Here is a 25,836-nt window from a genome sequence, read left to right as displayed (position 1 = left end):
CAGTAGTCTACAACTGGAGTGGGCAGAGTAGCTTTTGTCACTCTGCTGCCTGCTCACACACCGGGGTTCCTATGGCAACTCACTCTACAGCAAGGGCAGAGGAGCGATTAAAAACAAACTGCTCCAACTTGCTCACTTCACTGGCAGTTGCCATCTTCAAACGGTTGTAGTTTTAAAACTATAAATCCTACAGCGAAGAGCTTTATATTGTGAGAATCACAAGATCCAGTACTACATTTGCTTGCATAGTATGTCTCTGAAATATTAAAAATGAAGGCACAGTTGCAGTTTAGAAATTGCCCTTCAAATTTCAGATGGCTAGAGTGGAGTTTCAATGAATGTCAATGGGCGGCGTGAGTTGCAAACAAATGGTCATATTGTAAAAACTATCAGGGCTATGGCTTATCCGTGGACATTTTTAGTGGCAGCAGGGATAGCTGAACGTTTTGATATAAGATTTGTGTAGGTGGGGTTGAAAATGAGGGAGTGATGGCAGTTTAGAAATCATGTCCTGATTTTTCATCTCTAGCTTTTGTCAGCTCACACTCTAGTTTTGAACATTGTGCCATTCATTCCTATGGGACTAATTTCACAACAAAAACGGCGATATTTCGTGAACCACTCGACGAAACGTTCCACAGAATAATAGCACACCAATCAGGAACAATCCGCACATTTCGGTATATTGCTGTCTATGTAGTGTAAAAACTGTGAGAGGAGTTAGGGTGGTAAATTTGGCTATAATAATAAGAATATATATGTGAGATAACAGTAAGTGGTCTTGCCATGCAACAACACTTAAATATAAACAAACATTCTTCACGTTACAAGATCTGTAGTGAAAATACTTTCTACACAGACTCTGTGCCACTGCCCCACCTCCTAATAGGTAATGTCACCCCATTAGTGCTGCCCACCCTGAGCTTTCTTTTTCCTGTAAGCCCCTCCTTTCTTCAGATTGGAAGCAGCCACTAACTGCACGCCTGATTCAAAGCTGGTATGCAACAACTCTTTAAGATATAAATAAACTGGCTGAACTAAAAAAATATTTCACAAGGTCTGATAGAAAACACAAGTGATATTTAGGATTTCGGTTTGTATATTCACAGCTGCAGTTCTTTCAGCTATGGTTCTCGCTTTTCAAAAAGTAAAACATATATTTTATATATGGCATATTAACAGCAAGTTAGGATGGCAGAGAGAGTTGGAAAAATTGGCATAGTACCAAAACAAAATCAAAATCTCTCCCTACAGTTTTCCCCAATCAACATCCAGTCACATACCAATAAATGCGACAACTTTAAATTCTTTCTTGGCTGTGGTCTGTATTTAAAGAGTCTGCTTCACAAGTTGACATTTACAGTATTTCACAGAAGTGAGTACACCCCTCACATTTTTGTAAATATTTTATTCTATCTTTTCATGTGACTACACTGAAGAAATGACACTTTGCTACAATGTAAAGTAGTGAGTGTACAGCTTGTATAACAGTGTAAATTTACTGTCCCCTCAAAATAACTCAACACACAGCCATTAATGTCTAAACCGCTGGCAACAAAAGTGAGTACACCCCTAAGTGACAATGTCCAAATTAAGCCCAATTAGCCACTTTCCCTCCCTGGTGTCATGTGACTCAGTGTTACAAGGTCTCAGGTGTGAATGGGGAGCAGGTGTGTTAAATTTGGGTTTATCGCTCTCTCATACTGGTCACTGGAAGTTCAACATGGCACCTCATGGCAAAGAAATCCCTGAGGTTTTGAAAAAAAGAATTGTTGCTCTACATCAAGATGGCCTAGGCTATAAGAAGATTGCGAAGACTCTGAAACTGAGCTGCAGCACGGTGGCCAAGACCATACAGCGGTTTAAGGGGACAGGTTCCACTCAGAAAAGGCATTGCCATGGTCAACTAAAGAAGTTGAGTGCATGTGCTCAGCGTCATATCCAGAGGTTGTCTTTGGGAAATAGACGTGAGAGTGCTGACACCATTGCTGCAGAGGTTGAAGGGGTGGGGGGTCAGCCTGTCAGTGCTCTGACCATGTGCTGCAAACTGCATCAAATTGATCTGCATGGCTGTCGTCCCAGAAGGAAGCCTCTTCTAAAGATGATGCACAAGAAAGCCCGCAAACAGTTTGCTGAAGACAAGCAGACTAAGGACATAGATTACTGGAACCATGTCCTGTGGTCTGATGAGACCAAGATGAACTTATTTGGTTCAGATGGTGTCATGCATGTGTGGCGGCAACCAGGTGAGGAGTACAAAGACAAGTGTGTCTTGCCTACAGTCAAGCATGGTGGTGGGAGTGTCATCGTCTGGGGCTGCATGAGTGCTGCCGGCACTGGGGAGCTGCAGTTCATTGAGGGAACCATAAATGCCAACATGTACTGTGACATACTGAAGCAGAGGATGATCCCCTCCTTCCGGAGACAGGGCCGCAGGGCAGTATTCCAACATGATAATGACCCCAAACACACCTCCAAGAAGACCACTGCCTTGCTAAAGAAGCTGAGGGTAAAGGTGATGGACTGGCCAAGCATGTCTCCCTATTGAGCATCTGTGGGGCATCCTCAAATGGAAGGAGGAGGAGTGCAAGGTCTCTAACATCCACCAGCTCCGAAATATCGTTATGGAGAAGTGGAAGAGGACTCCAGTGGCAACCTGTGAAGCTCTGGTGAACTCCATGCCAAAGAGGGTTAAGGCACTGCTGGAAAATAATGGTGGCCACACAAACAATTGACACTTTGGGCCCAAATTGGACATTTTCACTTAGGGGTGTACTCACTTTTGTTGGCAGCGGTTTAGACATTAATGGCTGTGTGCAGGGGTGGACTGACAATTCGGGCACTCGGACACTGCCCGAGGGCCCGGAGTCAGTAGGGGGCCCCATGAAATGCCCCTGGGCCTTTTTTATAGGTTTTGAGTGTGAGCAAGGACACAGGGGCCCCATGAGTTGTCAGTCCGCCCCTGGCTGTGTGTTGAGTTATTTTGAGGGGACAACAAATTTACACTGTTATACAAGCTCTATACTCACTACTTTACATTGTAGCAAAGTGTCATTTCTTCAGTGTTGTCACATGAAAAGATATAATTAAATATTTACAAAAATGTGAGGGGTGTACTCACTTCTGTTTGATACTGTAGCTCATTGATAACACATTCTGGAGAATTCAGAAAAGCATCAAAGCAGAATTAAACCTAATTTTTTTTTTTTTTGTACAGGAGTGCCGTCACCCTAGAACACAGGCAGTATGCTGTAATGTAAACTAAGCTGCATATGTGCAGCTCAGTATGCATTCTATAGGGGATTGTGCACAGGCACATCAGTGTATTTTATTGCTGAAGAGACCTTGCATATCTCTTCTGCAACAAAGACCCTGCCTGCAATTTTGTATTTTTAAAGTTTAGTTCTGCTTTAAGTCACTGGGTGGCTGGAGCCTGATGGATAACAGAGAATAGTTCTCTATCGGGTCTGCTTTACTTTTGCTTGACAATGGATGGCGAATTCCAATCCCCTATTGGACTGAATACCAGCATGGACACTGTGATAGATTCATGTTCCTGTTTCTGACATGCAATCGGGCGCAAGCACCAACATTTTCAGAGAGGCAGCCCAATGGAATCTAAAGGGTGTCTGAGACAACCTTTTTAAATCCTCCATTATTTTTACTTTCAGTACATTTTTGTTGAAGGTTTTCAAAGAGCATTAACAGTCACAAAAGATTTTGTAGTCATACACTTGATATTTATCAAGATGGTAAGAATGAACACTACAGGGCCACGTTTATCTTCATAGAAATGATGGACACAGGATGCAGTGTACCAAATATACTAAAGGCTTGAACTGATAAGTGTTAGCATAGGTTGTCTCATCAAGGCGAAGGGTGAAATCACTCAGTTGTCGAGCGCTAGTGAATTTTGCATCTTAGAGGGTTTGGTAGTGGCATACAGTGAGGAACAGAAGTATTTGAACACCCTGCGATTTTGCAAGTTCTCCCACTTAGAGATCATGGAGGGGTCTGAAATTCACATTGTAGGTGCATTCCCACTCTGAGAGACAAAATTAAAAAAAAAAAAAAGTCAGGAAATCACATTGTATGATTTTTAAAGAATTTATTTGTCTTGTACTGCTGAACATAAGTATTTGAACACCCAAGAAACAGCAAGAATTCTGGCTCTCAAAGACCTGTTACTGTGCCTTTAAAAAGTCCACCTCTACTCCACTTATTAATCTAACTTAGTAGCACCTGTCTGAGTTCTTTAAAGACACCTGTCCACCCCACAGTCAGTCGGACGCCAACTACTACCATGGGCAAGACTAAAGAGCTGTCAAAAGACACCAGAGACAAAATTGTGAACCTCCACAAGGCTGGAAAGGGCTACGGGGCAATTGCCAAGCAGCTTGGTGAAAATAGATCAACTGTTGGAGCAATTGTTAGAAAATGGAAGAGGCTAAAGACGACTGTCAGTCTCCCTCGAACTGGGGCTCCATGCAAGATCTCACCTCGTGGGGTATCACTGATGATAAGAAAGGTGAGGAATCAGCCCAGAACTACAAGGGAGGAGCTGGTCAATGACATGAAGAGAGCTGGGACCACAGTTTCAAAGGTCACTGTTGGTAGAACACTACGCCGTCATGATTTCAAATCATGCATTGCACGGAAGGTTCCCCTGCTCAAGTCATCACATGTCCAGGCCCGTCTGAAGTTTGCCAATGACTATCTGGATGATCCAGAGGAGGCATGGGAGAAAGTCATGTGGTCAGATGAGACCAAAGTAGAACTTTTTGGTCTAAACTTCACTTGTCGTGTTTGGAGGAAAAAGAAGGATGAGTTGCATCCCAAGAACACCATCCCTACTGTGAAGCATGGGGGTGGTGACATCATGCTTTGGGGGTGCTTTTCTGTGAAGGGGACAGGACGACTGCACTGTATTAAGGAGATGATGAATGGGGCCATTTATTGTGAGATTTTAGCAACAACCTCGTTCCCTCAGTCAGAGCATTGAAGATGGGTCATGGCTGGGTCTTCCAACATGACAACGACCCGAAGCACAAAGCCAGGATAACCAAGGAATGGCTCCGTAAGAAGCATATCAAGGTTCTGGAGTGGCCTAGCCAGTCTCCAGACCTAAATCCAATAGAACATCTTTGGAGGGAGCTGAAACTCCGTGTTGCTCCGTGACAGCCCCGAAACCTGACAGATCTAGAGGAGATCTGCGTGGAGGAGTGGGCCAAAATCCCTGTTGCAGTGTGTGCAAACCTGGTCAAGAACTACAGGAAACGTTTGACCTCTGTAATTGCAAACAACGGCTTCTGTACTAAATATTAACACTGATTTTCTCAGGTGTTCAAATACTTATGTTCAGTAGTGCAAGACAAATAAATTCTTTAAAAATCATACAATGTGATTTCCTGATTTTTTTTTTTAATTCCGTCTCTCAGAGTGGGAATGCACCTACAATGTGAATTTCAGACCCCTCCATGATTTCTAAGTGGGAGAACTTGCAAAATCGCAGGGTGTTCAAATACTTCTGTTCCTCACTGTAAGTTGTGGGGAAAAAAAGGAATGGGGTCTCAAAAAATTGTCTGCAAAGGAGATCCCTCTATTGATTTTAGTTTATATCATGTATTTATGTATGTTGACAAACCCTAACAGCAGTCAGTCACCTTTATTTTGTTTTACATTTAGCACAATTAATCCACCACTGAGCTGTAAATTGAGTTTTTTAGGGGATTGTGAACTACAAATACAGATGTCACAAGACATGTTAAACAAAACCATGTTAAACAGTACTGGAAGATTCCTATAATGTTCAGCTTAAATACCCCTTTACAGGATGAGCATTAGGTAGTTAAGTTGTCCCAGGATCAGAGACTTCTGGGATGTTTGAGAAGGCAGGATTTTCTTACTGCAGGTTAAAGCCTAAGTTAACTCCTTGGCACAGGCAGTATGAAAATATGTGGCCTCTCAGTGGCTGGGCCTTGATGCCACATATTTGCATTCCCAGTGTAAACAAATGTGCCGAGAGCGCACGCTCTGTGTGCTTCCGCCACAGTTACCGTCACTTCACAGAAAGCTAGTAGCGATCAGGAGTTTTCCAATCATGTCACCGCTGTGACAGCCAATCATGGCGATCACATGACCCTAAACCCCACCCTTGGCATCAGAAACCCCTTAAAGAGCCGAGAGGCGCCGGCACCAAGGGGTTAAAGGGAAAAATAATAAATGCACATTTTTTTGCAGGAAAAAAATGTGTATTTATTGTTTTTCCCCAGAAGAGCCCGCAGAGCATTGCACCCACGATCAGTGGATCAGGATCACAGGTGCAATGTTGAGCTCCTACTAAGTTGTCCTACAGCTTTCTACCCATACCTCTGTATGGGCTTTAGACAGCTGGAGGATGTGTAAATGGACTACAAGTCCATTTAAACTACAAGTTCATCTGCAGCGGCTCCACCCACACAGCCACACTGATATTAAATGTGACTGCAGGTGCATGAGAGAGGAACTCTTGTCACAGGGAGGGGGGCACTCAGGGGATGGGATCTGGAACATGTTCCAAAGGTGCACTTAACCTTTACATAATAAAATCATAGCATTTGTTGGTTGCTGTGAAAATGGCCATTATGGTTTTGACTTCAAAATGCAGACAACCAAGTAATATTTTCTTTTTTTTAATATTACTTGGTGCAGGTGCATGGTGTATCTGGGAAAATCTTATTTACGGACTGTCTGTGATGTTCCATAGGAGGGGGGTGAAACTTATAAATATATATTTAATATTCTTATGCCTATGAATGCCAATCACTATTCAAGTGTCCTATAAATTCCATCTTATGCAATGTCTTGTTGCTTACAGATTTATTACAGTTTATCCTTAACTTCCTGTTTCTGCTCCCTGGTGATGTGTTACACACATAGGATGAAGTATACAATGACAGCTAAATGTCTGTATACAGATTGGCCTGAAAACACGCATGCCTTTTTTTAGTGAGGCAGCTCAGAGAAAAAGAATGTGCAGCAACCGTCGGCGACGAGGTGGGTGAACCATGTAAGGACTAGTTTTGTTGGTAGTTTGCTGTGCACTGGTATAGACTAAATTTAAGCCTAACTCCAGACAGAACTTAAATGCTGAATCCCAAACTATTGGAGTTATGTTTAAAAAAAAAAAAAACAGTGAAAAGTAACTACAAACCACACAGAAATGGCATTTCAATAATCTGAATTCAGCAGAGACACCTAGTTACTGTGTATTGAAGATGCCCACAGAGCCTAATGTCTATGAATTCACCAGGACACTCTGGGTTTCAAACCAGACTGTGGCTCTCCTGCTGTCCGCCCCCCTCCCCCCGCACCACTACCAGCTTCCCTCTTCTCTCCCATCGGCAGCTGGTGCAGGCATACATGGGGATTTGTGTCAGGATGGAGAGTGGGGGCCATATAAATATGTCCGATTTACTGGCCTTACCTTTTTTGAATTTACATAATGAGCGTTTGGTTCCGATCTCTCCTGTGTCCATTCATTACTGAAGCATAGTAATGAATGAACTGGAAGCCGCTCAGCACAGAGTACTTCTTATTCATTCACTGTCCAGTGTAGCTGAGACTGCAGAGAAAGGAATTTAGGCATGTATATTCTAATTTCCTCTCTCTGTCTCAAAAGTAAGACATTAGGGGTCTGTTTAGACCCTTGATATTTCATCAAAACCTCCTACAGGGCTGTTAAAAAAAAAAAAAAAGTAAAAACAAATTATAAAAAAGGTTTAAACATTGCTGAAAAATTATTAAAGAAAAATTAAGGGCTCATTCAAATGTGCTTTGCTCTCTGAAGAGCAGTCAGTATTTCGATCACTCAAGGAGAATTTGACAGAGACTGGAGAGGAGAGAGGGCTTGATTTGTTGCTCCTCCTCCTGACCCTACCCCTCTGTGTCTGCCCACCCACACCCCAATCCCCAGCATGCTATGCCTCAGAAAAGGGACGTGTAGATGGGAAATTTGAAGCGTAGCAGCTGTCAGATATATTGTGGATGAAAGGTGCCAATGCCTGAGCCTCCATCCTCAGGTTAGTGAGCTCACCATCCACTGTCTGTGACTGAAGTCTCCTCCCTCCCTTCTTTCTCCTGCCTCTGAGCGAGTAAGGTTAGGGGGTACTCTGTGTACTCTGATGTAATGGGGGCTTTGGGAACTATAATTTAAGTGGGAATGCTGGGAACTCCAATGTAAATGGGGTCATTGGTGAGCAGAAACCCCCCCTTAGGGCCAGTTCACACCACATGCAGTGCAGTGCTTTCTGCATCAAAAAAGCATGGAAAGTAGGTTATATGGGTTCCAATGGCATAGTTCACACATGCACAGTGCATTTCAGTTCCAGAAGAAAAAAAGTACAAAATGCTGCTTTTTTCCCAGCACAGACCTGTACTGGAATGCAGTAAAAACCATCAAAATGCATAAAAAAACCCTGAACCTCAGTACAGAGAACATGAAAAAGAAGCAAAGGAAAAGCATTGTCTTGATAAAGATAATTATTTTGCAATTGAAATGACCTCAAAAAGGAGAGAAATAAAGCATCCGGAAACGCATCAAAAATGCACTGGAATGCATAAAAAAAAGTAATACATACAGAAAGGATCTGGAGAACATTTTTGTGGTGTGAACTGGTCCTTACATCAGAGTTTCCCTTTACAACAGAGTCCACAGCATTTCCCCATGCACTGCTCAAGTGTTTGGGTTTGGCTCTAAGAAAAGGTGGCAACCTTAATTCAGGTTGCATAGTTAGTCTGAAAAAAAAGACACAAGTCCATCTAGTTCAACCACAAGGGGAAAAAACAAAAACACACACACACGAAATAATACTAGTGCCACAGGTCAGACAGACATACAGCCTTAACAGCTTCTCAGAGACACAGGACAAAGCAACCAATCAGGAAAGTGAGAGGGCCTCACAAAAGGAGCCAAGGAACATGGGGGTGCAGAGCCAACACTTCCAATATCAGATATCTCTATACAAAACTTGCATGGGTCCTTGGGTTCTGGCAATGTTAAAGAAAGCAATGCCATTTATGGCACAGCAGAAAGGAATATAATGTAGAAAGTAAATATAGTATGGGCAGTTGTGCTCTGGGATAGCCTAAGGCCCCATTCACACTAAGTTTTTTTCAAATCGTGGGTGGAATCGGCACCATTCTGATCACGATTTAAAAACGTTCTGTGAAAGTGTGAAAATGCGCAATCGCGTTTTCAGGTGCCATTCATTTCAATGACACCTGAAACCGTAGGGCAATTTTACGCGATCATGGCGTGTTTACGCGATCGCGCAAACAAAATTGTGAGACAAGCGACACCCAAAAAAGGTTCTGGAACGCGCCCTCTGCTCAGAGTCTAAATGAGTTCAGTTTTGAACACTACAGTCTAAGCATGCCACAGGACACCATGTAAACAACAGTGAGTACTACATCACATTGTTCCCTGATGTGAACCAAATACAAGATTGGCCTCACCACTGTTCATTAGTGCTACCATTGAAAGGGCAGTGCAGCTCGTACTTTGCTATTTTCAAGCCACTATATACTGCATATACTATAAAATGGACTAGTACAGAGACAAGAAAGAGAAGTTGCACACAGGGACAGACGTCTAAAGCTTTGGTTCCACCACTGGTGGCCAGTCCATATCTGCCCATGTCAACTATTCTCTCCAGCCACATCAGCTCTCTCTTTTCACAGGTCAGTAACTAGCAGATCTCTGTGGCTTTGGTAGTTAGCAGCTGTAAAATGTCTCATTAAGCAGGGGGAAGCAGGTCTCTGGCTGCTCTCAGTACCTGCTAGTGGACCTGGACGTTGTGCTGGCTTAGTAATTTGCGACTTGCAAACATGGAGCATGAAAAATGTTCTATGCGTTTTAGGTCTTCACATCATGTAAATGACTAATAGCCTTTTGACCAGGATGCAGGCCGCATCTATAGTGCACTAATATCCAGCCCATGGCCTCTTCTTTTACAAGACCGCTGACTATCTATGAAAGGGCGTGCCAGATTGAAGAGATATTCAAACATGTCCTTTTCCTCTGTTACAAATGGTTAATTGCAGACTCTTCGCAGACCCCCTTAGTTATCTAGACCAGCGTTTTTCAACCACTGTGCCGCGGCACACTAGTGTGCCGTGAGATATTGTCTGGTGTGCCGTGGGAAAAATTCCAATTTCATCTGTAACATGTGGCTTCGGCTCACAAATAGACCAATCATTAGAATCTAATGATTCAGTGGTCGGCAAGCCGCGGCTCGCGAGCCACATGCGGCTCTTTACCCAGTCTAATGCGGCTCTTCTGTGTGCCGGGCGCCTGCTCCCCTCCCTCCTCTCGGTCGGCCGCTCCCCTGCCTCCTCTCGGTTGGCAGCCCCAAAAGTCCGCGCGGACCTTTTAATCCGGCTTGCGGATGTGGCTGTCAGGATGTGTGTAGGCGGGGCAGCGTGCCGAACGTGAGGGGAGGGGAGCTAGGCTCCTCTCACAGTCCGCCCTGAAGACCCGAACGGCGCGGGAAGACAGCGAGAGGAACGCAAAAGGTAAGTGAATTGACACGGGGGACTTGGCTTACTAGAAGGGGGGGGGGGGGGAATAGTACTGTGGGGGATGAAATACTATATGAGGGATGAATTACTTTATGAGGGATGAAATACTATATGGGGGGATGAAATACTATATGGGGGATGAATTACTATATCAGGGATGAATTACTATATGAGGGATGAAATACTATATGGGGGGATGAAATACTATATGGGGGGATGAAATACTATATGGGGGGATGAATTACTATATGAGGGATGAAATACTATATGGGGGGATGAAATATTATATGAGGGATGAAATACTATATGGGGGATGAATTACTATATGAGGGATGAATTACTGTATGAGGGATGAAATACTATATGGGGGGATGAAATACTATATGAGGGATGAAATACTATATGAGGGGATGAAATACTATATGGGGGGATGAAATACTATATGGGGGATGAAATACTATATGAGGGATGAAATACTATATGAGGGATGAAATACTATATGAGGGATGAATTACTATATGAGGGATGAAATACTATATGGGGGGATGAAATACTATATGGGGGGATGAAATACTATATGGGGGGATGAAATACTATATGAGGGATGAATTACTATATGAGGGATGAAATACTATATGGGGGGATGAAATACTATATGGGGGGATGAAATACTATATGAGGGATGAATTACTATATGGGGGGATGAAATACTATATGAGGGATGAATTACTATATGAGGGATGAAATACTATATGAGGGATGAAATACTATATGGGGGGATGAAATACTATATGAGGGATGAAATACTATATGGGGGGATGAAATACTATATGAGGGATGAAATACTATATGAGGGATGAATTACTATATGGGGGATGAAATACTATATGAGGGATGAAATACTATATGGGGGATGAAATACTATATGGGGGATGAAATACTATACGGGGGATGAAATACTATACGGGGGATGAAATACTATACGAGGGATGAAATACTATACGGGGGATGAATTGCTATGGGGGATGAATTACTATATGGGGGATGAATTACTATGGGGGATGAATTACTATATGGAGGATGAATTACTATATGGGGGATGAATTACTATATGGGGGATGAATTACTATGGGGGATGAATTACTATGGGGGATGAATTACACTATGGGGGATGAATTACACTATGGGGGATGAATTACTATATGGGGGATGAATTACTATGGGGGATGAATTACTATATGGGGGATGAATTACTATATGGGGGATTAATTACTATGGGGGATGAATTACTATATGGGGGATTAATTACTATGGGGGATGAATTACTATGGGGGATGAATTACTATATGGGGGATTAATTACTATGGGGGATGAATTACTATGGGGGATGAATTACTATATGGAGGATGAATTACTATGGGGGATGAATTACTATATGGGGGATTAATTACTATGGGGGATGAATTACTATATGGGGGATTAATTACTATGCTTACTATGGGGGAATATTACTATACTTACTATGGATGACACATACACATCATTCATCTACTCTTGGTCCGGCCCCCGGGTCCAATTATAAAATACTTTATTATTTCATAATAAAGTAATTATAAAATAATTTCTTTGTGTTTGATTCCTATTCAAGAGAATTACTTTATATATAGTCAATATAGGCACAGAGGTAAATTTTTTTAACATTTTCTAATGGTGGTGTGCCTCGTGATTTTTTTCATGAAAAAAGTGTGCCTTTGCACAAAAAAGGTTGAAAAACACTGATCTAGACAAATTGGAAAATGACCTCCAACTATGAGGGTCCCCAGCAGAGGGCAGAAAGATCTTCTTCTTTAAATCATCTATCTGCAATAAATTTCAAGAACTGGGATATAAAATCCTAACCTGGTGGTACTGCACCTCAACACTGCTGCACAGTATCGTACCCGAATCGTGTTGAAGATGGGGTCCTGAGAGAAGGGAACATCTATTACATCTATTTTGGTCCTGCCCAGTTCTCAGTACTTCTTTGAATGGAGTACATACAATCACGCAAAAATTTACTGACAGAACACTACCATTCACACCTTCCTTTTTACCTACTGCAACCATAATGGGATAACATAGTCCGCGTATAAAACAATTGGTGGTGAGACACCTAGTTAACTCTGCCCAGGTATGTATTCTGCTTTATGGGAGTTAGTACACCCATCTACTCTACATCAACGAATCTTTAAAGTTGAAGACAGGAAAATAGAAAGTCTGACCAGCTCCTGTATGGATGAATTTAAAAAAGATTCTGGTAGGACGAGTCTCATGAACTGTCAAACTCTCGAATCTCGAAGTCCTTGTACCCAACTCCTCTGCCGGGTATAATTACTTTGGATGATAGGTGTAATCTTGTTACCCCTCCCACTGGTAGTGATGCCCCACCTGCTCTCTTCCCTCTCCACCCCTTCCTTTTTTTCCCCTCTCTCTTCTTTTCTAGGCCTACACATCTCTTATCGTGTGGTCTGTCCTATATGCCCCTCCACCCTATGTTAGGTTTCATGGCACGTTATTGCTTCACAAAGTGTTTATTTTCTTGAAGTCTGCTGGGCTATAATTGTGGCCCAAAATGGGTTTATGTCACCCATATGTTGAGTACTCCAGATCTAGACTCATTGTGGCATCTTAATGGTACCCTTTTTGAATTCTTATGTGGTTGGTTTTGTCTACAGGAGAAACTCAAAAAATTAGAATATCGTGCAAAAGTTAAATTTATTTCAGTAATGCAACTTAAAAGGTGAAACTAATATATGAGATAGACTCATTACATGCAAAGCAAGATAGTTCAAGCCGTTATTTGGCATATTTGTGATGATTATGGCTTACAGCTCATGAAAACCCCAAATCCACAATCTCAGAAAATTAGAATATTACATGCAATCAATAAAACAAGGATTGTACATAGAACAATATCGGACCTCTGAAAAGTATAAGCATTCATATGTACTCAGTACTTGGTTTGGGCCCCTTTTGCAGCAATTACTGCCTCAATGCAGCATGGCATGGAAGATCACTGCTGAGGTGTTATGGAAGACCAGGATGCTTCAATAGCGGCCTTCAGCTCTTCTGCATTGTTCGGTCTCATGTCTCTCATCTTTCTCTTGGCAATGCCCCATAGATTCTCTCTGGGGTTCAGGTCAGGCGAGTTTGCTGGCCAATCAAGCACAGTAATCCCACGGTCATTGAACCATGTTTTGGTGCTTTTGGCAGTGTGGGCAGGTGCCAAGTCTTGCTGGAAAATGAAGTCAGCATCCCCATAAAGCTTGTCTGCGGAAGGAAGCATGAAGTGCTCCAAAATCTCCTGTTAGATGGCTGCGTTGACCTGGACCTAATGAAGCACAGTGGACCAACACCAGCAGATGACATGGCTCCCCAAATCAACACAGACTGTGGAAACTTCACACTGGACTTCAAGCATCTTGCAGTGTGTGCCTCTCCATTCTTCCTCCATACTCTGGGTCCTTGGTTTCCAAATGAGATGCAAAAGTTGCTCTCATCAGAAAAGAGGACTTTGGACCACTGAGCAACAGACTAGGTCTGTTTTTCTTTAGCCCAGGTAAGACGCTTCTGACGTTGTTTGTTGTTCAGGAGCGGCTTGACAAGAGGAATACGACATTTGAAGCTCATGTCCAGGATCCATCTGTGTGTGGTTCTGGTGGCTCTTGATGCACTGACTACAGCCTAAGTCCACTCCTTGTAAAAGTCCCCAACACTTTTGAATGGCCTTTTCCTGACAATCCTCTCCAGGCTGCAGTCATCCCTGCTGCTTGTGCACCTTTTTCTTCCACACATTTCCCTTCCACATAACTTTCTATTAATGTGCTTTGATACAGCACTTTGGAAACATCCAACTTCTTTTGCAATTACCTTTTGAGGCTTTCCCTCCTTATGGAGGGTGTCAATGATGGTTTTCTGCACAACTGTCAGGTCAGCAGTCTTTCCCATGATTGTGATTCCTGCTGAACCAGACTGAGAGACCATTTAAAGGCTCAGGAACCCTTTGCAGGTGTTATGGCTTAATTATCTGATTAGAGTGGGACACTTTGAGCCTAGAATATTGCACCTTTTCACAATATTCTAATTTTCTGAGATTGTGGATTTGGGGTTTTCATGAGCTGTAGGCCATAATCATCACAATTATGACAAATCACGGCTTGAACTATCTTGCTTTGCATATAATGAGTCTATCTCATATATTCGTTTCACCTTCTAAGTTGCATTACTGAAAAAAAAAGAACTTTTGCACGATATTCTAATTTTTTGAGTTTCACCTGTATATATCTTGTGTATTTCACTGTTTTTTTTTTTGCTTACTGGTAAACGTGAAAACTGTCAATAAAGAATGCAAAAAAAAAAAGACATTTTGGCTTTGAATATTTTGTTTTAGAAACCTTTGGCCTATTAAAGAGAAATAGTTCAGGAAATAGTTCACATCTTTCTCCATGATTATTTCCCTGTGTCCTCTTTGGATCTCAGTTGGTTTCTCTTGGCTCTTCAGAAGCCTTCCTTCCAATCCATCGGGGATATTCCCTTGTCTGATTTTATCTGTAAGATGACCTTTCTTGTGGCTTTCATCTCTGTGGAGAGAGTCTGAGTTAGTGGTGTCATGGAAATTTTGTATTGTTGGTCGAACTTTAAATGTGTCATATATGAGTGTTATTCATATGTCTCTCGTGTGGCTTAATTAAAGCTCTGAAGGCTGCAATTGGGCCATGCGCATGTACAATGTATGTATTACAGTACTCGGCTTGGTAATGGATGAGATGGCAGATCTGCGCTTATAGACCGGCGTGTATACCACCACGGCATTCCATGCGAATGCTGCTGTCAGTAGACCGTGGGCCTGTATCCACATATCAGCAGCATGGTACCACGTGGGCTTCATAACGCAATGCGCAAGCGGTGTGAACTCCACGTGTAGGCTTATGCATATCTTACAACCCATTACTAACTTGAAACTGTATCTGGGATGGATGTGTTTTAATAAAGATCGTATCGGGCCCATCCAGGTACAGACTGATATTTTTAGGGAGTGCTTGTGCAGAGAATTTACATACCAATAGAAGCTAGTAGGACAGGAAATATGACCTCAGATGGCTCATAGGGGGGAAGGGGAGGAAGTCTGCTGACCTCAGAAGGTTCATGGGGGAGGACCAGTGATAGATAATAGCAAAGGCTATGCTCCAATTGGAATGTACATCCTCTGTATAAGCAATCCCCATTGTATTGTTCGGTGGGAGGGATTGACTTTATTCATGTGGGGGGCATGTGTGTATTCTTAATAAAAACAGAGAGCTGAGCCTAAAATCAGCCCTTATGTGGATTGCAACCAGCCTTAGAGTGTCGTGTGATCATTCCAGGGTAACGGAGCTCCATCACCCACAAATTCAACAGAACCAAAGTATTTGGATGGGCAGGAATCGTGTAGTTTGGCTGCAGTCGTGGTAAGCGAGATTCACACAGCTTTATGGGGGATTTCTGCGCATCCAACTGCGAGTACTCACGGTAAGGAGAAATTCGGTAAAGCGAATTTCCAAGACAGTTTGGCGAGCCTGGTGGATACTAACGCGTATTCTTGCGTAGCTAACCTAGAACGAGGGGGGAATGGCCATCATGAACTAGCAAAAAGTATGCCGGCACATTTCAGGTCTCTCTGCCATTAAGAGGATCGCTTTTTGCGTGTTCGTGTGGCTGATTTCGCTCTCTGTTAGCTAACAAGAAATACCGCTTAACAAGGACCTCGTTTTTTGTCCTAAACTCTTGATTTTGTGGGTGAAAGACGAGGGTTTGTCTCTGCGGAGAGCAGCAGAGGGGTGGGTTTTGGTTGGCTGGATTTGGTCAAGTTTAAAAATCTTCCAACCAAAAATTAAACGGGTATATGTTTTAGTGGGTAAAAGTTGTTGCATAGTGTTAGGTAAGTATTTGTGGGCTGTAGGTACTGTGGTGATTGCTCTACCCCCCTCCACGTGAGGTAATTATTACAGTGCTGAAAGGCTTAGGTTAATTGTTAACTGTTGTAAGATCTCTGTGTGTATGTGATCTGTACAATGTTTTGTGGTATTACTGCTCCCAGCAAGCATGCAGCAGGGGGTCCTTTCTGTTACATGTGCATGTTAGTGTGATATGTTGGTGTTTTATGTCCGTTCTGTGATTGTGCCCAAATTGTGTTGTATGTGTGCTTCATATTGTTGTGTAATTGTCCAGTGTATGTTCTGTCCAAACGTCTGTTTTATGTAAGAGGCAATTTTGAGGCTAGAGGCTGCCGTGTGCTTCCCTGTGGGGGGCCATTCTAGCGTTACCATGTGCTTCCCTGTGGGGGGTCATTCTAGTATCTGCCATGTGCTCCTCTGTGGGGGGTCATCTTCTTGACAAACCACATGGACTCCTTTTGTTTGGTGGCCATTTTGTTGGCTACCAAATGTGCAGTAATCTCTATGCAATGTGCATGAAGTTTCCTATATGCATTTGACCCATATTGTGTTTTTAATCCAAATTTTTTACAGTTTCATTTGTTTGCTTTTAGCTTTAAATTTGCGTATTGCCAGCCAATTTAAAGTGTATTAAGCGAATTTTCCCTTCACGTGTTCCACATTTAATGAGCGCGGTGTAGTCTGGGTTTTTGCACATAGATTTCTTGTATAGTGATTATGTTTTTCTTGTGTTTTTCCTGTTAAAAGTAGTTCCTTATTGTAAAGCGGGTTTGTTTTAAGCTGCTGTGTCGCGTGTTTCACGTCCAGCAGACTTTTTGTGTAAACGGTTCTAGGTGGTTGCAGTAAAGATTGCGTGTATAATGTGGATCGTTTAGCGGTGCTGATAGGAGTGATTTTTGAGTCAGCAACAAGGTTACTTTTGGCGCAGTTTTTCGGTTTACCTCTGTGTAATTGTTTTACTGTGAAACGTCCCGTGTTTTTCATAAGGATCCACTTTGTCCTTTTTAACAGTTTTTCAGGTTGAAAAGAGTTTTTTTTTCTGTGTGTATTAGGAAAGTTTTTTTCTTTACACAAATTTCCTAAAGGTCAGTTAGCAGGTTTCTGCCCAACCAGTGACCCCTAAGTAACATCCAAGAACCCCTCTTTTTGTTTTGACTTGTGTTAGCTACTGTGTGCAGGGAGAGAAAAGCCACTTTCATCATTGTGCGGTGTGGCCTGCCAAACACAGTGGGTGATGAGAGCCACATAAATTACGCTGTGTGAGTGGGCGGTCCAGGGAAATCCTGGTTACCACAAACACTTCGGGTGGTCAGGATCACACAAATTGCGCTGTGGGAGTGGGAGGTGTGCTCTCAGTCTGACCGCCACTTGATGCGCTTCGGGTGATCGATAAGAATCACATAAATTACGCTGTGCTGGGAAAGTGGTGGAATCAGGCCTCTCGGTAGGATCCCACCGAGTGCTCCAGGGGGTAAACAGGTACCCGGACGCGGGATATATACCAGTGACTAGTCACGATGGGCAGTAGTCAGTCCATGAAGAGAGAGGGGGAACCAGCCCTCTTCAGGGTAAGGACAGCTGCACAACTGATGAAGGTGAGTTTGGGGGGGAAGTCTACAGAACCCCTCAAAAGGTGGAATAAATGGTCGAAGGGTACCAGATGGGAAATTCCCCGGGAAGGTACATTTGACGCATGGAGGTGGGAAAAATTCATCTCTGAATTTGGACCACGGATGCAGGCGTCAGAACTAGAGATCGCACAGCTATGGCTTCACAGGTCAATCCGATTAGGGAAGCAAGGCATACATAAACTGGTGTCTGTCCGGAAGAACCAGGTGATGTATACCTGGCCTCCAGAGGGAATAAAACAGGAGGATCCGGTGTCAGAGGTGGAGGAAGCTCTTTCAGGGCTGACTCTACTAAGGCAGGCAGGATCAGGGTCTGCTGGGGTCCCCCAACAACCAACAGTGGCTGAGATAAGTATAACTGCACCTGTCTCTTCTGTTAGTGACGTCACTCTTGACATACCTTCTGTGTCTTCTGTCTCTATGCCTCAGCCTCTGCCTCTACCTCTCCCTTCTCCCTGCTTCACCCCAGCTCCTTCTGTTTCCAACTATGAAGCCTACTCAACAACCGATTTGCAGACTATCTGTGAATCAAGGGGAATAGACACCCGGTTAAAAAACAGGGCGGATTGCATCAAAGCGCTACGAACCACTGATCAGACCCCTGCCCCCCAGCTATACCCTGATCTGAGGGACCTCAAACCTGAAGGTGCAGTAAGCGAGGTGGTTAATCTAAGCCCACCGATGATGCTGGGTCAGCCCTTGCACTCTTCCCGGACCGAGGCCTATCCAGTCAGGGTGCAGCAATTTGAAGGTCCTCCCAATGCACGGGGGGAACGGACTTTAGGGGAACGGGTAGTTTGGCATGTCCCCTTCACCCCGGCAGAGATCCGCACTATTCTGGCTGAGCTCCCGGACTATCGAGTCAATCCGAGAGGATTTGCTCGAATGTTTGGACAAAACCAGTTCAGCTATGGTATGAGCGGGTCAGATTGTGCACAGATCCTACGGGCAAAGGTGGGCATGGAAGTGGCCAGTACAGTGATTGCAGGGTGCTCTATAACCACGCATGAGGAGATGACTTCAGGGGGCAAAGAGTTCTGTACACAGCTAAAGGCAAAGCTTCCAGAAATGTATGGTGCTACCTCTACTACGGACATGATGAAGCTCACCCAGGGTCCTAATGAGGAAAGCGCCTGCTTCTGGCGCCGTCTCAAGCAGACGGCACTGGATGCGGATCTGGAAGTTGGACCTGATGCTCCAACTGAAGGGGTAAAGGTGACCGCGACGCACATTCTGTTGCGGGCCAAATTTTTGGAAGGCATCGATACTAAAATTCGGGAAAGGCTGGTTCTGGCCCGACCCGAATATAATGAGATGTCTATCCCTGCTATCCTTTCCACTCTTGCGGCAATAGAGAGGGAAATGGATAGAAGAAAACAAGACAAGGCCAAAGTTCTTATGTCCCAGACCCCACACGAAAAACCAAGGGATCTGGGTCACAGGAAGAATAGGCCCCCACCCAGGTGCTTCCAGTGCCACCAAACGGGGCACATGAGGAGGAGCTGTCCCCAATTACCTAAAGGTCGGTGGCAGTTCATTCCTGATGAGTCCTCCGCCCCTATGACCACCATGGTAAGTAACTCCTATGAATTCTCATAGGAAGTTGACAAATCGGTGTCGGCCCAGATCCATCTTTTTCTAGAGGAATTAAAATATCCCCTCCCTTGCCTCACCGACACCAGTGCAGCAAGAACGGTCCTGCGAAAACAGGACATCCAAGGCAAGGTACCCCTCTCAGGGGAAAACCCTCCTAACCCCTACTAACCTCACTATCAAACGATGCACTATTCTTAACCCAGCTTCTCTTCTTCCTGTGTCGGAAGATGAGAAGGGGGGGGAGGACAGCAATGACAGTGCTGAATTTTGCAACACGACTAACAATACTAACACCTCTTCTGCTAACATGTCTTCTTTGTCCACTACTAATCTCTCTTCCAAAGGACACGACTGCATCTCTTTGGTGGAACTGGAGTCAGCGGCGACACACCCCATATCACCCCGAGAGTAGCGGTAAGGTTGAACGTCTTCCGATACCCAAAAACCTTGGCCTGAGTGTCTCCCCATTGCCCCCTATTCCATCCGGAATGCCCCTCGGCAACCACATGGGCTGTCACCCTACGAGGTGTTGTTTGGGGGACCTCCCAAAACAGGGTTGTACTTTCCTCAACAGTTGTCGTCTTTGCATTCACAGCTTACAGGTTATGTGCAATCTCTGCAACGGGAGCTGCAGAAGATACACCATCGGGTTCGCGAATCGCTCCCCGATCCAAATACAATAACAGGTGTTCTTTCTATTGAGCCAGGTGATTGGGTCGTCCTAAAGAAACATCAAAGAACCGGACTCGAGCCACGGTTCACCGGACCATACCAAGTCCAGCTGACGACACCTACCTCACTCAAGCTCGAGGGACGAGACAACTGGGTGCACGCAAGCCACTGCAAGAAGCTTCTCAGCTACACCAGAGAATGAGGGGTGTCATTTTCCTTTTTCTTTTTGTTTGTATGTCATACATGTGTGTGAACGGAGGAAAAGACGGCAGATACCCCAACCTTTTATTTAAAATGCACCTGCGTTTAGCCAGAACCGCCAACAAAACCAACTGTTGGGTATGCTCTAAGCCCCCACCCAGTCATCACATGTCCGCAATGGCCGCTGTTCATGCCCTATATGACATCCGCGTCGGCATGAAAAAGCAAGGGACCCCTGGTCAGCCCCCACGTAGACATTTGTCGGTAGAACTTAATGACACATTTTTAGCAGGTAACATCAGTTTCAGCACCAATATTAGCTCTAGCTCCTGTAGGGCCCTCACCAGTCCATTATGGGTAACTGGGCAGCTAGGCAGCCCTCAGGTGTGCTTTAACATCAGCTTTGGCACAGGTAACAAGTTTGTTGGGACTACCACCTGCGAGGGAGGTATAACTGTCAATCTGACTAACCAGACTTCCTTTCTGAGTAACCACACTGACCGACCAGACCACGTGTGTTGGAAGGACGGATGTGATGTGCAGACTGAGGGAGCAATCCCCCAGTCTGTGCAACTGTTGCTCAGTACCAGAGGCCGAACGAGGAACTCCTCCTGTTCTGCTCTGACAGGTCCATACTATTTTCTGTGTGGTTCGGCAGCCTATAGAACATTTCCCCAGAACGCGAAAGGTTCGTGTGCCCTCATAAAGCTAGTCCCCGCATCCTATGTAGTGATGGACCATGAAGAGTTGATGGTCCACAAGAAGGTAAGGATGGCAGGGAGAGTTCGCAGGGAGCTGTTCTCTGAGGGCGACCAGGCATGGGCTTGGTTCCCCTCATGGACAGGATGGGGAATAGAACTTATGAAGCGCCTGAACAATTTTTCTGTCATCGTGGATAGTATGTTTAACGAGACCGTAGAGGCTGTCAGAGAAATTGCCCAAGAACAACGGCAGATGGGAATTTTAGTGCTTCAGGAGAAGATGGCCCTTGATTACCTTTTAGCCGCCAAAGGGGGGTTCTGTGAGTTCATCGGAGAGGATTGTTGTACTTGGATAGAAGACACCGATGACAAGGTCCAGGCCCATATGGACAAAGTTAGTGAACTACAGGGAAAAGCTAGAGCTATAGCTAGTGAGGGTTGGAATCCGTTCAAGGGTTTGGGAGGATTGGGAGATTTCCTGTTCTCCATCGGATCTTGGTTGAAGGAAGTGGGAGTGTATATCCTGATGCTTCTCTTTTTCATCTGCCTTTTATATGCCGCGGTGAGATGTTCCTGTTGCCTCATCGACCGTGTAAACCAAGCTCGGGCAGACGACCACATCTCCATGCCCGCTCCTGGGATCCCACTCCAACCACTGATCGGAGGAAGACCTCACCAACCATCCACCTTCTCTACAGATTACGTCCTGGCTTCCCTCTAATTTATCTCTCTGAAGACCACATTCTCCAAGACCTTCAAGCAAGCTTCAAGCCTCATCATGGTTTGTGTCTGCGATTTGGAAAACTGTCTGGGTCGAGACCAGCCTTGTGTGGCCCCGTCTGCAGGGGCAATTTGAGAATCTGTTGCTGGATCTCCCCAGACCACCGTGGGATCACAAGCTTTATTCATACCACAAGTCTGTTTGTGGTTTTTGCAAGAGCCTTCCTGTAGTGAAGGTTCCAACGCTCTTGAGGATCATCGCTTCAATCAAGCCTGTTTGCGTCGAGTCTGCGTCGGGTCTTGTTGTTTCAGGTACCCCGTGGAGCTTTATTCTCAGGGACAACTACAGGAACTCTTTGAAGTTTGAGACTACACCCATCAAGCTGAAGAAGATCAAGAAGGGACACGAGGAGAATATGATAAAACAGGAGGGAATGTCATGGAAATTTTGTATTGTTGGTCGAACTTTAAATGTGTCATATATGAGTGTTATTCATATGTCTCTCGTGTGGCTTAATTAAAGCTCTGAAGGCTGCAATTGGGCCATGCGCATGTACAATGTATGTATTACAGTACTCGGCTTGGTAATGGATGAGATGGCAGATCTGCGCTTATAGACCGGCGTGTATACCACCACGGCATTCCATGCGAATGCTGCTGTCAGTAGACCGTGGGCCTGTATCCACATATCAGCAGCATGGTACCACGTGGGCTTCATAACGCAATGCGCAAGCGGTGTGAACTCCACGTGTAGGCTTATGCATATCTTACAACCCATTACTAACTTGAAACTGTATCTGGGATGGATGTGTTTTAATAAAGATCGTATCGGGCCCATCCAGGTACAGACTGATATTTTTAGGGAGTGCTTGTGCAGAGAATTTACATACCAATAGAAGCTAGTAGGACAGGAAATATGACCTCAGATGGCTCATAGGGGGGAAGGGGAGGAAGTCTGCTGACCTCAGAAGGTTCATGGGGGAGGACCAGTGATAGATAATAGCAAAGGCTATGCTCCAATTGGAATGTACATCCTCTGTATAAGCAATCCCCATTGTATTGTTCGGTGGGAGGGATTGACTTTATTCATGTGGGGGGCATGTGTGTATTCTTAATAAAAACAGAGAGCTGAGCCTAAAATCAGCCCTTATGTGGATTGCAACCAGCCTTAGAGTGTCGTGTGATCATTCCAGGGTAACGGAGCTCCATCACCCACAAATTCAACAGAACCAAAGTATTTGGATGGGCAGGAATCGTGTAGTTTGGCTGCAGTCGTGGTAAGCGAGATTCACACAGCTTTATGGGGGATTTCTGCGCATCCAACTGCGAGTACTCACGGTAAGGAGAAATTCGGTAAAGCGAATTTCCAAGACAGTGGCCTTATCCTGTAAGGAGCCTAGGTGTTGCAAAGGACAAAAAATAAATGATAAACAGAAGGCACCGCCATCGAAGCATATCAATTTAATTCAAAACAAGTAAAGGGAAGGGTTAAAATACACTCACATGGATGAGAGTAATTGGGCATATCATCAGCTGATGGATGGATGAGATGTATCCCTAATACAGCTCTGCAGGATAGGTGGAATAAAGCTGGACTCTGTCAGAATGCAGATTAAGTCTATATTACAAGCTGTGTCTTCCTCCAGCAGCAAATATTGCCACACTGAAATGCAAGCCAGTGCTAGCACCGTAATCAGAAGTGATGTCTGGACTCCAGATTTATTCCACCTATCCTGCAGAGCTGTTTTAAGGATACTCATCCTTGTGAGTGTATTTTAACCCTTCCCTTTACTTGTTTTTTTAATTTAAATTGATACACATCGATGGTGATTCCTTTTGTTTGTTTATTGTCTTAGAGCACAGAGATATCCAACTCTCTGTTAGAAGAGCTGCAGCCATGATAGAAGTGGATTAACACACCTGATCTACCATACAGAGACTACGGCTTCTTGCTTGGGACATAATCACTCTTTCTCCATTTGCGCTATAGTTTGTTTATGTTTTAGTTGCACAAGGACAAGGCTGTTTTGAGGTCAAAGGCCTCTTTTTCTCTCGAAGGAGGTCTCTGCCATCCACCTTAATCAGGATACTGTACTACCTTCCTTATGTCCATCTCCAAAAGCATCCAAGGGAAATTTATCCCTGCTGTCGGGATATGCTGCGCATGGTGAGAGTTTACCAGCCACTGTCGTTTAGGAACCTGGATTCACTCTTTGTGCTTTCTGAAGGTTCCTGCAAGGGTCTCCTCTCCTCTTACTCGGCCATTGCTAGATGGATCAGACAAGTTTTAATTAAGGCTGAAAGTCTGAAGGGTTCCTCCTTTCCCTGTTAAAGCACATTCTATTAGATCGGTTAGTGCTTCATGGTATTTTCAGCATCGGGTGTACAGCAGGTAAAATAAGTACTGAACATGTCACCATTTTTCTAGGTAAATATATTTCTAAAGGTACTATTGACATAAAATTTTCACATGTTGGTAACAACCCATGCAATCGATACATACAAAGAAACCAAAACAAGTACATTCAGATATCAAGTTATGTGTAATAAAATGGAATGGCACAGGGAAAAAGTATTGAACACATAAAGAAAGAGGCACAAAAAGGCATGGAAAGCCAAGTCACCAGCTAATATCCATCAGTAATTAGAAAACAATCCTGCCCCTTGTCAGTGCAAATTAATATCAGCTGGTTCAGTCTCAACTGATGGCCTATGAAAAGGTGTCTCATTACCAAGGCGTTACACACAAGAAACATCTCATTATAGGTAAAAGCAAAGTGCTCTCTCAAGACCTTTGCAACCTTATTGTGGCAAAACATACAGATGGCATTAGTTACAGAATGATTTCTAAAATTCTGAATGTTCCAGTGAGTACTGTTGCGGCCATAATCCGGAAGAGGAAAGAATATATTTTCACCATAAACCGGCTAAGACCAGGTGCTCCTTGCAAGATTTCTGACAGAGGAGTGAAAAGAATTATCAGAAGAGCTGTCCAAGAGCTTCAGAAAGACCTGGAATTAGCAGGTACAATTGTTTCAAAGAAAACAATAATGAACTCAACTGCCACGGCCTGTATGCATGCTCACCACGCAAGACTTCACTGCTGAAGAAAAAGCATATTGAACCTCGTTTAAAGTTTGCTGCTAACATTTAGACAAGCCTGTGAAATACTGGGAGAATATAGTATGGTCAGATGAGACAAAAATTGAACTCTTTGGATTCCATAATGCACACCATGTTTGGAGGTCAAATGGCACTGCACATCACCTCAAACACACCATACCAACAGTGAAGTTTGGAGGTGGGAACATCATGGTGTGTGGCTGTTTTTCAGCATACAGTACTGGAAAACTTATTGAAAGAAGGATGAATGGAAAAATGTACCAAGACATTCTTGATAAAAATCTGCTTCCATCTACCAGGATGATTAAGATGAAACTAGGGTGAACATTTCAGCAAGACAATGATCCCAAACACAAAGCCAAGGAAACTCAATTGGTTTAAAAAAAGAAAATAAAGCTGCTAAAATGGAAAGCCAATCACCGGCCTTTAATCCAATAGAAAATCTATGGAAAGAACGAAGATCAGAGTTCATATCAGAGGCCCACGGAATCTTCAAGATTTGAAGACTGTGGAAGAATGGGCCACAATTACACCTGAGCAATGCATGAGACTAGTTTCTCCATACAGGAGGCGTCTTAGAGCTGTCAGTACCAATAAAGGATTTTGTATGAAGTATTAAATAAATTTCAGTTAGTGTGTTCAATACTTTTTCCATGTCATTCC

At 43.9% G+C, this 25,836-nt stretch overlaps 1 protein-coding gene and 1 long non-coding RNA gene across 2 annotated transcripts in view; one reads left to right on the top strand and one right to left on the bottom strand.

The window, feature by feature from the left end:
• GPSM1 (G protein signaling modulator 1) overlaps positions 1-25,836 on the bottom strand; it is a 396,418-nt gene that overhangs the window by 25,895 nt on the left and 344,687 nt on the right. The gene's annotated exons all lie outside the window — the stretch shown is intronic.
• LOC149462326 (uncharacterized) overlaps positions 1-25,836 on the top strand; it is a 102,672-nt gene that overhangs the window by 2,641 nt on the left and 74,195 nt on the right. The gene's annotated exons all lie outside the window — the stretch shown is intronic.

The sequence above is a fragment of the Staurois parvus genome, unplaced genomic scaffold, assembly GCF_062004578.1.
Source record: "Staurois parvus isolate SC_StPar_1 unplaced genomic scaffold, SC_StPar_1.0 ptg000176l, whole genome shotgun sequence".
NCBI classification, from domain to species: domain Eukaryota; kingdom Metazoa; phylum Chordata; class Amphibia; order Anura; family Ranidae; genus Staurois; species Staurois parvus.
The sequence above is the reverse complement of the archived record's forward strand: the minus strand, read 5'-3'. Positions and strand labels throughout refer to the sequence as shown.